At 37.4% G+C, this 8,106-nt stretch overlaps 1 pseudogene; it reads right to left on the bottom strand.

Moving 5' to 3' along the window:
- Positions 1 to 311: 311 nt before the first annotated feature.
- On the bottom strand, positions 312 to 1,187 carry LOC149234752 (protein ABCI7, chloroplastic pseudogene; annotated as a pseudogene).
- Positions 1,188 to 8,106: the final 6,919 nt, after the last annotated feature.

Here is an 8,106-nt window from a genome sequence, read left to right as displayed (position 1 = left end):
GCACGAGCTCGGTTAGAGGTTCCCAACAATAATGGCTTGACCCAAATTTCTGGCGTCCGCTTCCATCAGAGTTGAAGGCAGAGTTGGGAATCGATTTTTCCAGTCATATCAAGAGCCAAGGCATTGCTGATAAAATAGGAACGATTCTCCCTCACTCTGCTGGTTGAAATCTCTGAAGCAGAAGTTGGGTTGAAGAAGCAAACGTAGTAATGAAAACCAGCCACCATTAGCACGAGTTTCTTATTCTGTGACTCGATGAGTTCTCCTTTACAATGGGTTCGAGCTACTATAGTAGGAGGTCAAAACACCTGTTAATAAATTGCTGGCAGCTTATAATGGTCAAGATACTTGTCTGGAAAGCGCTCCATCACCTCTGCCCCAAATGAGAATACAAGGGCATTCCTAGCTGTTTGCACATAAACTCCACGTGCTTGAAAATAGAAAAGCTGATCCTCTTCAAGATCACTTATTGCAGCCCCATGAGAACACTTGACATCGTCAGCGACAATCTGTAGATTGGGCTTCACATTCACAGTAGCACGAGGTGCAAGAAGCAAACTCCGGCTAAGTTGGCCTGCATCCGTAAGCTGTGCATGCCTGTTCACCTTGACATTACCATCAAAGACAGCATGCGCAGAGGGATGTGTCACAATGCACTTATGGAGCTGCCTGCTATAGCCTCTTGGATGGTTTAAAATAATCTTGCTATGTAGATCTTGTGTTTGGTTTTCACCTGCCAAGTGAAAAGTAGATACCTCTGTCACTGTATCAGGGCCTAATTGTTGAATCTGTAGATTATTCCTCCGAGTGTGAAGAGTTAACTGTGTGTTGAGGCTGCCTGTCATCACAAAGAGGTTCAATTTTGGGTCTATTGTTGACTGCATAAGGTCTGGAGTTGTTGCTGGTAATGCTGGAAGATCTGTGTCCCTTATTTGAGTTCCCTTCAGCTGATTGCACCCTCTATTAATTGCTGGTTGAACAAGCTGCGACAATATGGAATCGTGGTATCAAACTGCATTTGCGTTGTTTTGAAGTGATATATATATACGGTGATATCTCTCTCCCTTTCATTACCAGCTCTCTGAACTGTAGGGAACAGAGTTGAGGCATATTTTTGGAGTGCATGAGATAGAACAAATCTGCCAGGTGTTTTAGTAGATTATCGTTCTCATTCTTACTTCCGCCATTACCATAATATTGGAGTAACTTATTTCTGAAAGGAGCGCAGAACTAAAGAACCTGAACAACACTTTTGAGGGTTTCAGAGAGCTTGACATTCCTTGATTCCACTGCTGCATAAAGATTTTGGTGAGATGATTGTAATCTTTTATACTGCACACTGATCATTTGCTGACATTTATAAAGGATATTGCTATGTACTGTGAGTAGATATTATTTTTCTGCATTAAGACAGATGGCCAGAATCAGTGAAGTATTAGAGTTCATGAAAACTCTTATACAATCTACTGTTGATGACACCTTACAAATCAGCAAAGGATCTCTCTTAGAAATTCAGACATGCTTATATAATGCACAGGAAAAGATCGATTTTTTGCAGCTTGAATCACAGCTACAACAACAAGAGCTACATCAAAATAGACACCATTCTGAACCTGTTTTTGTTCAGAACATTGAGATAACCACCCATCAGCAGCATGTTAACAATGGTACAGTTCATTCAAATAAAGCAGCAGTTGTATATGCAGATGCAGAAACTCAATCTGCACTTCCCAAGCCCATCATCAGACCTTGGGAACAGCTTGTCCACAACAAGCACAGAACTGGTCTTGGATATGACAAGGACTTGTCCTTTCATATTCCAGACTACTCAAAGCCCATTCAGTTTCAGAGTGCTGGATTCATTGATGACAGTGCACCTTCTTCTCATGACAGTTCAGCTTCAGCTGTTCCAGAATCTGCTCCTCTTCCACACCAACAACAACAGATCGTGAAATGCCAACACTGTGACCGAGTTGGCCATCTGAAAGATCACTGTTTTGATCTTCATCCATGTAAGCATTGTCATAAAACCAGCCATTCTTCACACAGATGCTTCAGAAACAAACGTCCTGCAAGAACAAAGATTCATCTTGGATGGATCGCTTCTTGGCAATGGGCATCAACAACCAAGAAGATATTCCAAACACATGTCAGAACTTGTTACAAAATATTGAACAGTCTTGCAGTTGAGTTTTCTCCATCATCTCACCTTGTATCTGACAGGGGGGGAAATGATGGTCATCTACAAGCTTCAAAGTCACATCAAGCGAGCCTGAGCCACAACCTGCCACACCAGTTTCAGAGTTGTAGCCAGAGACAAAGATACCCGTGAACAGATTGAGAACACTTCCTCTAGCAGAAGACACCAGCTTCTTGCCAGTTTTGGAAGAGTTCCAGGAATTACAGAGTTGTTGGACATCCTTAAACCATCACAGATTAAGAACACTTCCTCTAGCAGAAGACTCCAGCTTCTTGCCAGTTTTGGAAGAGTTCCAGGAATTTCATTAAGCATTCCAGAGTTGTTGGTTATCCTTAAACCATCACAGGTTGAGACTTCCCTTTTCAGGTTGAAGTTTTACCTTTTATGCGGGGTGATACCTCCCTTTTATAGTTGAAGGTTTCCCTCTTTAAAACAGTAGGATCACTTCCTCTAGCAGAAAACTTCAGTTTCTTGCCAGTTTTGGAAGAGTTCCGGGAACTGCACTAAGCGTTCCAGTGTTGGTGGTCATCCTTAAACCACCGCCCTTTATACCAACATTTCATAGAGCCCATTCAGTCTAGTGCTGCCATGCATTTTTGCACATTTTGTATTACAGCTCTCTTCTTGGACTCATACATAACCCTTCGGATTAAGGGGGGGAATGTTGGACACCTAATCCTAAAGGGTTAGTGTGGAAGCCGAAAAGACTAAGCAGTCCAAGAGACCTTGGGATCTGAAACCCAAGAGTCACAACATTGTATTATAAATGTACATCTCCTGTTAATAAAAAATGTACTCACTGATTTATCTTTCCTATTCTTTGCTGTCCATGTGTGTTTGACACAAACATTACCATGTTTGAACTTAATAAATTGAAACATCAGCAAAAATTGCTTCTCAAAGAATTAAATGTTGTTCCTACTTCACCCCTTCCCAGTGCTAAAGCTGCAAATGATGCAGGTCAACCACCTTCTGGTATGGTCAAAGCTACTGATGCAGTTCTGATTGGAGATAGATCAAATTCTCATACTCCACCTTTCCTTCTAACCTATGAGATCTACAATAGAAACTGCACAACTGTTTGATTGACTCATGGGCATCCTCTAATATAATGCCAGCTTCAATTTATTCCAAACTGAACATTGAACCCCAAAAGTCCGCTATTCATATTGTGCAATTGGACAAGACTAAAGTACAGGTTTTAGGGGAAATCAACTCAGTAACTATCAGGCTATCAGCTGATCCTAGAGTAGTTCAAATAATTGATATCTTAATCACTGATATACCTGAATTTTATGGTTTGATCTTGAGTAGGGATTGGTCTGAAAAACTCCATGGGTATATTTCTACCGATTGGTCCCATATGTGGCTTTCCTACAAGGGAAAGCCAAATCAAATAAAAATTGATCGGGAAAAACACATGACCCATACAGTTACAGAATTTGAACAAGAAAACCAACCAATAGCATTCAATAACAACATTTTGGGGAATTATTCATCTGAGTCATTCTTTGGCAACTTCACTGCCCAACCATCTCCTTTCTCAGTAAACAATTCTACATCTCAGATCGAAAATTATTCACAAACATATAGGTCAATATGTTTTAATGATATTGAGGAAACTGTAAATAAAATTGTTAATACTTCTTTATTTTGGTCACTATATTTCGATGGGTCTAAGTCTATCAAGGGCTCGGGAGCAGGATGTATTTTGGTTAGCCCTTAGGGAGAAAAAACAATGCCGTCCTGTAGGCTAGAGTTTGAATGCACGAATAATATAGTTGAGTATGAAGCCTTAGTCCAAGGACTATATAAAGCGATTGGCCTCAAGGTTCAATATTTGAAAGTGTTTGGAGATTTCGAAATTATTATTAAACAGGTAAGGAATATAACTCATTGTCTTTCTAGCCATCTCAAACATTATCAGTCGCTGGTACAGGAACTCACCTCCCACTTTTTGGCATTCAATATTTCTTTCATTCCCAGGTCTCAAAATTCAGCAGCCGACTTGCTAGCCAATGTTGCTTCCAAGCTCCTACCTTCCGAAGATTATAGCCCAGATAGATTTTCAGTAGAATTACTTTTTAGGCCATTGATTCCTGACAATGTCACTAATTGGAGAGTATTCAACCACGATGAAGACATTTTACAATTTTTAACTTCCGAAAAGTCCTATGATGATCAAATCATTGAGGAAAATGAGCATGACCTTCAAATGAAAAGTAAACACGAGGAAAATTCAATCCCAAAGCCTGTGGTGAAGCTTGAGGATCTTTATGATATTAAAGACAGGTTTAAACCTGTGACCAATACAAAGCTCCAAAGTTCCACCTTAAGGTTTGAATTGATAAACCTTGGCACTGAGAAAAATCCTCAAAACATTAATTTAGGATTAGGACTTTTCATCGAAGAAAAGGAAGCATTCATTAAACTGTTGCGGAAAAATAAACATGTTTTTTCTTAGAAATGTGACGATTTAAAGACATACGATACATCCATCATCCAGCATACCATTCCAATGCTTCCCGAACAGAAACAAATTCAACAGAAGTTGAGAAAAATACATCTGAAATTAGAGAGTCAAATAAAATCGGAACTCAATAAACTCTTGAAAGCTAAGATTATTTTTCCCGTTCGGCACTCAAACTGGGTCTCCAATATGGTGCCTGTCAGAAAGAAAAATGGTGACATCAGGATTTGTATAGATTTCAGAAATTTGAATAAGGCGAGCCTAAAAGATAATTTCCCATTACCTACTATGGAGCAGATACTCCAATCAGTGGCAGGCTCTGAGTTGATGTCCTTTCTAGATGGTTTTTCAGGATATAACCAAGTTTTGGTCCATCCTGATGACCGACTCAAAACCACATTCAGAACAAAATGGGGAACTTATGCTTATCAGAAAATTCCTTTCGGACTTATTAATGCAGGAGCCATGTTCCAAAGAGAGATGGATATATCTTTCAAAGGATTAATTAGCAAAACAGTAGTTGTCTACTTAGACGATCTTACTGTATTTTCTAAAAAGAAATCCAATCATTTGCATGATTTAAATCAAATCTTTCAATGCTGCAAAAGGTATGGTATTTCACTTAATCCTAAAAAATCCTTCTTCGCTCTTGGCCAAGGAAAGCTCTTAGGCTTTATTGTTTCTAAAGATGGCATTTATATTGATTCGGACAGGATTAAAGAAATCTCTAAAATCCCTTTCCCTCATAATAAAAAAATCCATGCAGTCATTTCTAGGCCAAATCAATTTTGTCAAAAGATTCGTTCTAGACTTTTCTCAAATCATTTTGCCACTTCAAACTATGATTAATAAAAACTCAATCTTTAGATGGGGATCAGCAGAAAAGGAAGCGTTTGATTTAATCAAACAATCAATAACCAATGACCCTGCTTTAAATACTCCTAATTTTTCTAATCATTTCACATTGTATACTATCGCATCTGATTTGTCTTATGTAGGAGTACTCACACAGATTAACAATCAAAACTTAGAAGCACCCATTTCATTCTATAGTTCAAATCTTCAGGGTGTTGAATTGAATTACTCCGAAGTAGAAAAACAAGCCTTTGCGGTATATAAAGTTGTCAAACATTATAGAACCTTCCTTCTAAAAGCCCATACAAAAGTTATAGTTCCTTTCCCTGCGGTAAGGAAACTATTAATCCAAAGGGAATTAGGTGAAAAAATGGCAAATTGGGTTACAGCACTTCAAGAATATGACTTGGAAATTAAACCAGCAAAGATTGTTAGAGGCCAAGGTTTTTGCAGGTTATTGGAAGGAGCATCCAACATTCAAGAATCAGGTGATACAGATCAAACCGAAGAGATCAACTAGATAAGTATTACTGATTCTGAATCACAATATGTTGACTTAATTTTTTATTTGAAAAATGGATATGCACCTCCTAACCTGTCTTACAAAAACAAAAGGGCCATTAGATTAAAAGCAAAAAATTTCACAATTATTGATGATGTGCTTTTTAGGCAAAATTATGATTCAATCTTATTAAGATGCCTAGAAAAACCTGAAGCACAAAAGTTTTTGCAGGAATTACATGATGGACCAGCAGGAGGACATTTTGGAGCTGACACAACAGCCCACAAAATCATTCATGCTGGATATTATTGGCCCACTCTGTTTAGAGATACTCATGAATATGTAAGGAAATGACAAAATTGTCAAGCTTCTAGTGGAGGATAAAGAAAACCAGCTTTCCCTTTGCAACCAGTCAACATTGAACAACCATTTGAGCAATGGGGATTGGACATCATTGGAGAAATTACTCCACATTCTTCCAAACAACATAAGTATATCCTTACCGCTACTGATTATTTTACTAAGTGGGTTGAAGCAATTCCTTTAAAGACAACAAATTCTAAGGTAATTATAGAATTCATAGATCAATTCATCATTACTAGGTTTGGTGTCCCAAATGCTCTTGTTTTTTATAATGCATCTTACTTCTCAGGCAATGCTATGTTTGATTTCGCTATTAAAAGAGGATTTAAATTGAAATATTCTGCTAATTACTATCCCCAGGGTAATGGTTTAGTAGAATCCACAAATAAAAATCTGATTGAAATTATTAAGCGGACTATCGAACAGAATCATAAAAAATGGCACACATCCTTAATATTTACACTATGGACTGATAGGATAATGCAGTAGGCTTCCATAGGTTCTTCTCCATTCAATCTCGTGTATGGAAAAGAAGCAGTGCTACCAACAAATCTTGTCCTTCCTTCTCTAGCCCTAGTTCAGTTTATTGAGGAAAACCTTCTTCTTCTATTCAACTTAGACATGACCAAATTCTAAAATTAGAAGAGGAAAGAGAAAAATCCAAGGTTATTCATGCAAAACATCAACAAATTATCAAGTCATCCTTTGATTCAGCCTCATCCGATTCAAAACAATTTCAAGTTGGTGATTTAGTTCTGAAATGGGACAAAGCCCATGAAGATAAGGGAAAACACACCAAGTTCTAGAAGATGTGGCTTCGGCCATTTCAGATCTATGAGAAGATAGGCCATTCGACCTTCATATTACAAGATTTATCAGGTTTGAGAGATTCTCTCCCTGTTAATGGCCTTATCTTAAAAAAATTCTTCAATTGAGGAGGTAACCCCTTCTCCTTTTTAGTTTAATAGAATTTTGTAGTTTGTATGACCATTAAAAAATAAAGTTGTAAGGTATCTTCCATTGACCTTTGCTGTATTTAAAAGTTGTTCAAAAGAAGTAGTGTTGATATTTGCCTTTAAAATAATAGAAGTCTTAAACAAAAGGGATAATTTCTAGGAAACTAGGTATAATTGCATTCTGAAACCACATTTCAATTTTTGTGAACTCTTCTCAAAGTTTAGAAGTATTGTAAATCATTTTATGTTTTCAAATTGGTCACAAAAAGGTTATCAATATCAAAATAGGAACTAATCCAACTTCAGCATCTTTAACTCTTACCTTGTCATCCATTTACTCTTAAGGAGAAAATTGTCCATCCCACTCACCAAAGCTTATGATTACTCAGAGTGTAATTCTAAAATATTTGATATAAAAGATAAGAGGTATTATTACAAGCCTGCTTACCATGATCATAAGGAAATAATTTAACCGAAATTACCAATACTGCATACCAAAACAGGGTAATAGCTTAGAATTATAAGACAAGGGGTCTCATTAGAAGCCAGTTTGTTTGGTTAAATTACTACCAGTGAATGGGATTGTCACTCAGCTGGTCACCAAACCAGGACAATGGCTTTTTATCTTACAAAATAATAGAAAAATAGAAAATAAATGAAAAATATGAAAAGCATGTTTTGAATTCATTCTGTTAATCATACTCTGAAATGGATGGGACAATGGACAATAACATGGTTAAAAGGTATCCCTGTCGAAACT

This window comes from Pinus tabuliformis, chromosome 8 (assembly GCF_031772625.1).
Source record: "Pinus tabuliformis cultivar Carrire ecotype Pingquan chromosome 8, CPIR1, whole genome shotgun sequence".
NCBI lineage: Eukaryota > Viridiplantae > Streptophyta > Pinopsida > Pinales > Pinaceae > Pinus > Pinus tabuliformis.
Note: the sequence above shows the minus strand (reverse complement) of the source record. Positions and strands in the feature narration are given on the sequence as shown.